The sequence below is a fragment of the Gavialis gangeticus genome, unplaced genomic scaffold, assembly GCF_001723915.1.
Source record: "Gavialis gangeticus isolate Ggan-Ray unplaced genomic scaffold, GavGan_comp1, whole genome shotgun sequence".
Classification (NCBI taxonomy): Eukaryota; Metazoa; Chordata; order Crocodylia; family Gavialidae; genus Gavialis; species Gavialis gangeticus.
The window spans coordinates 775,586-786,157 of record NW_017728960.1 but is presented as its reverse complement, the minus strand read 5'-3'; the positions used below and the strand labels follow the sequence as shown (position 1 = coordinate 786,157).

General features: G+C 43.7%; 1 long non-coding RNA gene across 1 annotated transcript in view; it reads left to right on the top strand.

The window, feature by feature from the left end:
* LOC109297440 overlaps window positions 1–10,572 on the top strand; it is a 16,121-nt gene continuing 5,549 nt past the window's right edge. The window contains exon 1 of the long non-coding RNA XR_002097316.1: window positions 1–314. This is a non-coding gene — a long non-coding RNA (uncharacterized LOC109297440). The remainder of the gene's footprint in view (window positions 315–10,572) is intronic.

Genomic DNA, 10,572 nt, shown 5'->3' with positions numbered 1-10,572 from the left:
TGACCAGTTGCACCAAAATCATCCCAGGCATTTCAAGCCCCTTTCCCTCCCTCCAGCATTTCCCCATGTCAGAGTTCACAAGGGGCACCTCGGAGTAAATATGAACCCAGCCTGGCCACAGGGACGGCTGCAAAAGCGCGTGAATTCAGTGAGCTTAGAAAGGGCTTTCTTTCTTTTTTTTTCCTACAATGCCATTCAAGGTCTGCAAAGGCAGACTGTCCCCTTCATCCAGTCCATCTCTGGAGCCCTGCTATGCAAATTGGTCATTCCTTTTGCAAGCCAAACTAAGACCTCGATGAGCAGGATCTGTTGGGGTAAGACACTTGCTTTGCAGTTCCCGGGTATTTTAAGAAAGAGAATTGATGAATTTATATTAAGTCGCCGGCAGCTCCGAGTTGGACCCTGGCATGGTTTGGATTTTATCTTCCTGGTGTTGGGGTTCATTTGGTAGTCAAAAATGTGTTGGGGGGGGGGGAGTGCTGTTTTTCTGCTTCTGAATATTTCCAGCTAGAACAGAGTCCCTTCCCAGCTACTCTTTAAGCTAGGAATTTATTCTGAACCTGCCTTGCTTGATCCTTAGAGAAACGGAGCTTTGTATCTTCTTCAAAACTGGGTTATCGCTCGCAGATGAAACTGCCTTTTGGAGAGAAGGGGATGGGATATAGGGGTATCACTGCCGCAAAAAATACGCCATCCCCGGCGCTAGGGAACAATGATGTTCACGAGCTCATATTCATACGCGCCTTATGATAAACACAGTGGTGCAAATTACACGCTCGGCTTTTGAAAGACACATTTATCAGTTAACAAATCACTGTCTCACAACAGACCGAGTGCAACAATGGGAAGAGGCTGTATCATTCCCGCATTGCCACGGTTGCTTTGTGCTGTAGCAAGTTGCTGGCTGCCTCGCAAAACTTTTAACTGAATCGCTCGGAGGGGATTATTCAGCTGTGCTTTTTTTCTGGCTACTCTTTTTCTTGGGCTAAAAACATATGCAAACAACAGTTGTTTTTTTTAATGCTGGTTTCTCATGGCACTAGGACAGCAAAGAGTTAATATGGAAATGATCGGCGAGACACAGCACATCCATCAAATATCTAGCCCTTCCTCGTGATGGATGGTTTTTTAATTTAATCGACTTGTCAATCACGTCATGTTTCTGGGCCCTTCCACCTGCAAACTCTTGCAGAAGTCCTCCTTTGCCAAGCCAAACCTTGCATCGTACCTTATACTGGAGTCATTCTAGTGCTGCACATAAGATCTACTGATAGGCAGCAAGAGAGAAACAAAAAGATAAACTGCAATGGCAATTTTTGAAGCCAAGAAGAATGTATTGCACATTAAGGGGAAAAAAATACCAGGCTCACCATTGGGTTTGTTTTCAGCTGTTTATAATCTGTCTTTCATGGATCTGTTTGTGGAACTCTCCTATCTCGAGGACGAAGCTGTATCTTAGCTGGGTTTAATTTAAGCCATGGGAAAGAGGGGTTTCCAGGGGGTGTGTTGACATCTCCTGTTTTAAGGACCATAATAGAGATGAAAAACAAATTAAAGAGGGAGAGCCTGACAGTTAGAGGTATAAAATCTGTATCAGAGTGACTCTAAAATCACCGAGGCAGCCGTAGAAATGGGAGCTGGTCTGAGCCGGTCTGCAAAGAATGAATGATCGTGGGCATTTTAAATTAAAATAGGAAACTTGCATATAAGCAAAAAGCAACAGGCACTTCTGCGAAGGGGAAAATGCTGGGATGTTCTTTAGCCAGGAAGTGGGTTTAGTTGCTTTTTTAAAGTGCAGAGGCAACCGGGGCAGTGGAGACAGAGACACCCTCTATCTCGAGTTAAACAAATACTAATCTAACTATTACAGAGCCATACAAAGCCGTCTTGAGGGGATTGGTGAGGAGGGGCATTTATATTAAGGCCACATATTCCCTGCACAGAGGTGTGTTTGATAGCAAGGATGCAGTGGGTAGCCTTAATAGCAGTGTATTTAAGTGTGATAAGTCAATGTGAATCCACGCTGCGGTGTATTTACGTGCGAGAGGAGATGCTGCAGAGAAGAGAGATGTACTGTTTATACAAGAGTTGCAAAATCCAACACACCCATGGGGAATAAGAGCTTTTGATGCATGAGTAAAAAAAATATGTGTCAATGGGAGGGTGAAAGATGGGTGAGTCCAGTGCCTGACTTGTGGCAAGGCTGCTCTAGTCACTCCATGCACAGGTCTGATCTTCAGAAATTTGACCCTGAGACTGGTCTGACAGACTCCACCAAGATGACTCACATGCTTGAGTCTTTCAGGATTGGGGCCTCCACGACAGCAAGGCAGAAAACCCACAGATCTGGCTGCGCAGCCAAGGGGAAAAGGAAAGGAAAGCACCAAACACCCAGTCATGCCTCTTAACCCCAACAGAGCTAGTCCACCTGTATCGTGGGGGAACTTAGCCCATGACATATTTAACATTTCCAGGCAGCAGCTTGCTGGAGACACGTGCGGAAAGAAGGGCTGGATCCTGCAGGTGCTGACATGTCATTTTGATTACATGGGAATAAAGGTGCTGAGTTCCCTAGCACCAAGCCCTAACGTTCGCTTTCATGCTTCACCCAGTCTGAAATATTTTCCGGAGGCTGCTGGATGATGTCTCACCCTCTCACTGGCTTTCACTCCGAGTTTCAGTTTTCCGCCAAGCCATATTTTCCAGATTCAAAGACAGCACAGAGCACATCTGATTCGTAAAGGGCATGCCACAGAGTGGTCCAAAGAGCCACGGCATCCCCAGCTGTGAACATCCGGCTTCCTTAAAACACTATCCTTAAGATAAAGGGGAATATTTCCTTTTACAAGAAACGTGCACTTCAGGCACCTAAATACATTGGGGAAATATCACTCGTGCAACTGATCCTAAAATTGGACCAGATGTACTGATTTGGTGACAATTTCCTTGTGAAAAGGAATCTCAGCTTTCTGTAATTTATGCCACGTCCCAAGCACTCTCGTCTAGCGCTCCATAAAGGTACTTTAGCAGGAAAAGACATTATACAAAATAAATTATGTTGAGCCAGGTAGCATCTTTCTCAGGGCTGAATGCTTTTCATTTCAGCTGCTGGCAGGCTTTCACAGTCAAAAGAGAAAAGTCATCTTTAAAAATAAGCAAAACCAAATAGGTTGCATTACGTTTGGATTCATCATTTTCTTTTCCCCCCTCTGTGAGAGTTTCTAAGGCAATCATTTCTTCTGGATAACGCTCAATTAAGTAGCTTTGCAAATATATTGTCTTGACAGGGAAACAGATTCCGTTCGAAGAAATGGAACGAAGGGATAAAAAAGTGATTTAGCAAGAAAAGGAAAATATTGCCCAGGGTGTAATAACAATGGCAATAACAACAGCCTTTATTTGCTGAGAGATCCTTATTTGCAGATTGATGAAGTGATACTTGCTTAAACCGGATCAGATCCAAACTTCCTTGAATGTGGGAAAAGGCTCTGCAGTATCTGCGCTTCTGAAATACTGTTCTCGAGAGAAATAAATAGCTTAACTCCTAAATCCCTTTGGAAAGCAGCTGGTCCTCAAAAGTTCATAGCGTCTCTCAGCATATGAATATATTTTCATAGTAATTCAGTAGAAAATACATCCATTTGTTTCTCGAATCCACATACACCCTTGCTCCAACTCCTTGCCTTTGGTTTGACAATGCTCGGGCTTGTTATTTAATTATTCTTAACCTAGTCCCATTCCTGTATATGCCTGGCATGGACCTATATCACCCAAGCGGGTTTCATTTTGTTCAGTTCAGTCCCAAAAGTACGTTCCACATCTATTACGATCCCTTCCCTTTTCTTACAGAAGCTAATTGCAATGAGAAATCCCCAGTTTGTGAAATGGAGGTTTTCAAGAGGTGTTTTCTCCCAAAGGAGAGAGACATCACAGCGCTTGCAACTTCTTTCAGGAATAATTTGTGCATGTGCATCTTTCATTTTGGGTCTGTCTTACCTGTCCATATTAGCCAATTTAGACACATGTCCAGACACAGAATCAAATGCTGTCTTTTGACCCTATTTCATCCAAATCCTTTGAACACAAAAAATACGCCCTGTTCCAGAGACACGCCACTGCGGAAAGCCGACTTGGGGCACTTGTACACGTTATCAGGTTTCTCTAGCTAAAGATATTACTGCACTTTGCCATGGCCAGCTTTAGAGTCCTTCTAATTTCTTCAATGATTTTACTAATGCTGTCCTTGAGATATTGCCTCAGGAGAGGTGAGGGAAGTTTAGGCAAAGATTGCCAATTTTGAAAAACACAGCAAATGAAGATCTAGGTGAATTTTTCAGGGGATCCACTATACACACGGCACATCTGCTCTCCATACTGTGAACATCATTCCTTTAACAGGCCAATTTGTTGATAAAAGAGGAACTCACATAAATCCATGTTGCTCAGTGTACATTTAAGGCCTGATTCTAATTTAGATTAAAACCCATTTATACCAGTGCAACAGAGGGCTTGAAATAGGCATAACTGATGTATTCAGACCCACTTTGGGGTCCTTTGGTCTTGCCAAAGTGCAAAGAGGCATTGAGGTAGCTAAAAATTCGGTCCTGAAACGAACTGGACTTTCCCAGCGAAGCACATTCACTTCAAGGCGTTTTATCACCAAATCCTGCAATATTGGGCCTGCTTCTCTGCTGATTTGTACCTGTGTGGTCATTTACACCAAGGAGAGGAAGGCGTAAGCCAAATCAGCCGCGTTCCCCCCCTGCGGCTTGGCTAAGGTGTAAATAAGTGCAAACAAAATCCAGGGCAGGCGGAGAATGAGGCTCCCGAAGTCTGATTTAAATACAAATCTTTCAGCTTTGTTAAAGGACATGCTAAATACCCCAGGCACACAAGGACCTTCCATGATGGGGAGAATAGAGCCAGTTGATTATGTCGGGCATTATCTGGCTTCAATTGCTTGATTTTTTAAATCCTACTTAATAGTATTTATGCGCAAGGGGTCTTTTATGCTCTTTTGCAAGATAGCGGCGCAGACACGCCGCGCTCATGCTGAAGAATTTGCTACTTTTTACCTTCCAGAAAGTTGCCTCAATCTTTGCAAAAAAAAAACAACCCACCAACAAAAAAACTTGCGATTGTCGCAAGTAGAGGGCTGAAGTTTTTGAGCCGTATAAGGTAATTGTCAATTAATAGCGATTGCAACTTAAACTACGTGCTGTTGGGAAAATACAGAACATAAGAACCTTTGGTAATAATTGCGATGACTATATAAACCCCCTCACGAAAGAGAGAAAATACAAGGTACAAAACCTTGTTTAATGAGGAAGCAGGAGTCTAGGCACCGTGTTTCAAACCCTCCGCGCCTCAAATAGGCTTTGTTCACTTTTGCAAGTGAGCTTTAAAGCTAAAAGCAGCCGGCAAAGTTTTCCAGAATAGGCGTGCCCGTGTTTATTGGATTATTGTTCTAATTTGGTTTGTTCTGCAACATGATGGAAAGGATCGCTGGGGATAAAAAGAATTTCCCCTACGTGGCAGGGGGCTTGTAAAGGTGTACGAATAATGACCCAGATGAGATTTGCTTAAGACCCCTCAAAGCCTTTTAAAAACCCAAATTAATGAAGCCGAGCCTCACGTAATATTGACGGTAATCTTTCCTTTCTCGTTTGCTTTCCAGCGTTTTCTTTTTTCTTCCGCTCACTGCTTGCCAGGCTTGAAGATCTGTGCAGGCTACAAAGGGGGAAAGGTTAACAATTTTGCAAGATCACTTTAAAATAATTTCATGCCAACAATTTTAGAAAGAAGGTAGCCAATCCCTCGGACTATCTGAGGGGGAGGGGGAAAAAACAGGGTTTTCTTGGTAGGCAAAGGGGAAATTCAGATATTAAAGATCAGATGTTTAAAATGGGTCCTTATTTTCTAAGCAAAGAAAAGATTGCTTAAAAGGAAAACTGTGTTGCTAACTATACAAATAACCCCCTTCCTCCAAAATTTGACTTGTTCTGTTTGTTCCACAACCACACATCTCAATTCCCCTCCACACACGCCATGAACTTCAGACCTAGGCAATTCCCCAAAAAAGAAAAAAGAAATGAATTCAAACTAATTGTGTGTCCCTCTGACACGACCCCTTGGTCTGTGTCAAAGTCGAGATGTTATGATTACATTTTCCTATTGTTATTTTTGCAGTAGCCATGTTGGCATGTAAAAAAATCCTAATAATGTCTGGATTACCCACGGGAAAAGTTAAAAAGGGATCCACTGAGAGTGCTGTCAGATAAGCAAAATAAGAAAATAAATTAATTAAAGAAAAAAAAATGTTTAGTCTCCAGTTTCGTAGTACAGCTGTCTCAGGGGTTACTTTAAGAGCAGCAGCGTAAAAAATATTCCGGGAGAAGTATAGTCGTTTAATGCCTCCGACCCTTAGCAATAATTTCCTTTTTTACTAAGTCATCAGAGGAGCTACACATCCTTTTTAAACTTTGATGAAAGCTGTCTCTCCCACCTTAGAAGGCAGCCTTTTTTTTATCATTCTTTTTTACAGGTATATACTGTAACCAGTCTGCAGCTAGATTTTCTTCCATCAGTTCTTCTTATGGGTCTTGTTAATGTTATTTTTCACGAATACAAATAGTACACACAAACATTCATTTAGCAGCCTCCTGATTTATAGAAAGCTGCAGGGACTTTTGAATCCTTTTAAACAAGAACCAAAGAACAAGCTTTTGTGATGCTATTTAGTTTCAAACTGGAATTCCTCCGGCTTTATACATAAGCAACAATTATGTCAACATTTCTCGGCATAATATATCAAGATATGGGAATGGATAAGGACACAAATATATAAGGGTGGATCCAGCTGTGCAAAATGCAAATCAATATACTTACAAAGGGAAGAAAAACTTTTGTAAGGTTCTGGCAGGTTTTTTGGCTGTGCCTGTAAAGCTGGTACAATTTTATCCTGTGGCTTTGGACAATGAATAGATAAGGTTGATCAGGAGAATTTTCTTCCCGGAGGTATTTTAAAATGGACCTTTGCTGAATGCAGGTATTTTAGCCCTTTGTTATGGATGCCTATATCTTCCTTAGAACAGACTATATGATCTCACTTTCTGTAGCATCACCTAAAGAAGTGTTTAAGTAACCCTGTCTGTAGTAGTTTATATTAAATAACTAAATGTTAAGGCAAATTAAATCTATCTGCCTAGGTATTCCTAGTGCATTGACGCCATGGTACCCAGGCAACCAATAATTAAATTATATCTCTAATCTATCAGTCTGTTTGGTGATCTATAGATAGATTCATAGGTGCATAGTTGGATGGAAGAAAGGTCAGAAAATCTGTGTACACATGTCATCATGTAAAGGTGCCAAACAAAGTAGTTTTCAGTGGAGCAGCTCAGTTTTTAGCAAGAAGATCTGCGGTCATCTTGCAAAGCAAGGTGTGACTATACGGCAGATGGTGCTCTTCTGCGTTTCTGGTTTAATTTTGTTTCCTTAATATTCACGGGGTCCTTCCAAAAGTGTTAGTTTCTTCCCCATGGCCCAATAGAATAATCCATAAAGAAAGACTGATCCATGTTTTTAACTTCAGCATTTAACTGACTGGTGCCTAGTCTCTGGAAACGATTTCATGTTTATATATGCCTCATCCAAAACTGTTAGTGGGGCTTCAATCTAAGTCCTGTTGCAGTCAATGCATCAATTGTTATTGGATTTAAATAAGTATTGGGCGATACAAAACCATTTGATATATTTCCTTCCAAGAGAATTTTTCTCTTTTTTTTTAAAATGCATAAAATATAAGCGGTAATTTAGCAGCAGCGAGCAAATTGGGGGGGGTGAGGTGGATTTTGTAGACAAAATATGTACCTTTCCCTCTACGTCACAGAATTGGAGTATACATTTTTAAATTATTCCAATTTGCCAGGTGCTAAAACAAGATTCGGTTATTTGCAAAAAAAATGGAAAAAGGAGTGTGCAGGCCACAGCATTTTGCACACGCATGTTGCGTGGTTGTAAACCGCTTCACAGCCGAGCTGTCAAAGAAACAGCAAAGATAGAACATTTTCCAAAAGCAAAACCACACAAGATCACCGGGGACCAAAACTGCCTTAAAGATCCCGCATTTCCTCATGGACACAGCATGAATGATAACCTCTATTTTCCTGTGTGCGTAAGAAAATCCCTTGCAATAGCAACAACCCGGTGGATCTTTAGAAGCCACGGACTATGGCAGGTCATTTTTCTTTGTCTGGAGTGTAAAACTGCTCATATTCATGTCTAAATGTACAGCAAAATCATAATGGCATTTCTAGGCATGTTTGCTTTTTGCAGAGTTCAGAAGTTGCCTTATACCTTTGAGTTAGTTGTCTTTTAATATAGTCAATGTATTAGGTTTCTAAAGATGCGCGATACTATCCAAACAGAAAGCAGACTCTCATTTTTCACTTTAAAAAATACATAAATTGCAAGACATTTTATCCCAGCTGGATAGGACTTTCCATTCCTTGGAGGGTAACAAGCCAGGGACCAAACAGTAAAAATGCCCCGCAAATGCTTCATTTCAGAGCATGTGACGGATCTCTGAACTCTGTCAAAGTGTTCAAACTTTCCGAGCGTCTTTTTAGTGTGGTTATGATGAGCTGGTAGGTGGATTAGAACAGGTGAGGTTTCTTTCCGTATTAAACTGCTCCAGAGAAACATGTTAATTGTCAGAACATCAAAACCAAACACATCATAATTGAAATCTACAGGCAGCTGTCTCTTCTTTGCAATTTTTTTTTCTCAACGATTTAAAAAAAAAAAGAAAAAGAAAAAGCCCACCCCGACATGACAGCTTTAAAGAAATGTTGAAATTGCGTGGAAACCTTTGCAAAACATTTGACTCAGAAATAATCAACCTTCTTGCTGTGCTTGGATATTCACCGCTGCTCCCCCCCACCCCAAATCACAGCCAGGGATATTTTGCAGGAAAGCAAAATCTTTGTTCCTTAAAAAGTTTGATTTGCGCTTAGTGCCTTTTTCCCCCCCACTTGCTATCAGAAATCTCCATGGGTAATATACAGTGTTCATAAACCATCCCACAGCTACTGGTTGGCGTCTTACCCATCCCAGTCCCGGCTCAAGAAATGCCTTGGGGAGGTATCCTGTTTGGGGAAGGAGTATGACAAATCCTGGGGTTTTTTTTCTGCAGATTTCCCTGTGAAAAATACTCCTTGCTATAAAAGCAATGTAGTGTGCCAGTGGCACGAGCTGTGTATGGATATATGTTTCTCTGACCAGATCTGTTGAAATGATTTCGGATCAAGCGCCAAACCTTCGCCTCTTCCCACCGCCCGTCCCTGAGGCTCTCAAAGCAGACAGCAATGACCCTTTGCCATATGGGTGCGTTTCTTCCCGTTTTTAAGTGGGGAAACCGAGGCACAGAGATGGGCTGGGATTTCCCGCCTGCTGCACCTTAACGAGCTAAGAATCGGACCCAGCTCTACGCAGTCCCCTCTCTGGGCCGCCACGCGTGTTTCCCGGTTGGCCATGCACCTGACTGAGCCTCACGGGGGATCGAAAAGGCCACGTTCCCAGTCCCCTCCACGGTGCTTCAGTCTTCACCCAGCATGGGGACCCTTCCCTCAGTGCCTCTAGCAGAGGTGCAGGATTGGACCCGAGGGCACCGCGCTGTGATGGAGGGAGAGGCTCAGGGACCACTCGCCTGGAGGACGGCGAGGTCTCCTGGCTGCGTCCTGCAGCATTTTACTAGAGAGGGCAGCTCCTTGGGGAAACTGAGGCACGAACCGGAGCCAGTGGGCACAGGCCAGTGGGGGAAAACCCCCGGGATCCATGAGACCCCAACGCCTTTGCCACTAATGGAGCATGCCAGCTAAGCGTCTCTGGCCTCAGCAAGACAAGCGCCCCGTGACGTCCAGCCGAGGGGGGCAAGCCAGGGCCGGGCTCTCCCCAGAGTTGCACCCGGGGACCCCTGCACACAGCTCGGCACCACCCATGGGGGAGAGGAGCTGGGACGCAGGGGGTCTCCGATCTGGTTTGGGACCCTGCTCTGCCCCCTGAACCACATGCCCGTTGCTTAGGACGGGCACTTTGTGGCGTGCAGCACCGGGCTGACTGCCCTGAAGCCCCCGTTGGGCCACGTTGGCACCAAGACCGCAAGGTCAAGGTCCCCTCTGCCCCGGGCACGCGGGAAAGCCTTCCCGGGGCCGCTTGCTCTGGCCGGGAACTCGCCGAGCCCGAGTTAAAAAAACCCTCCCCGGTCAAGGGGAAGAGGGGAAGGGGGAAAAAAAAAAGCTCCCCACACACCAGGCTTTTTTCTCCGCGCCGTGTGAATTAACTAACTTTGTTTTCCACCAGGCCCTTCCCTTAATAGCCTCGTCCCCTCCCCCGCAGTTTTGCTGGCGTTTGAGGAGAAGTGAGGCGTGAGAGATCTTTGGGAATAATGAGGTGTAATTAGCCCTGGCAGCTTTTATCTTTCAAACTCCCCCCCCCATACCCCTCCCTTCACTGCCACCACCCCGTTTCAATTAGATTTAAATAAAAAAAAAAAAAAAGGGGGAAAAAAAA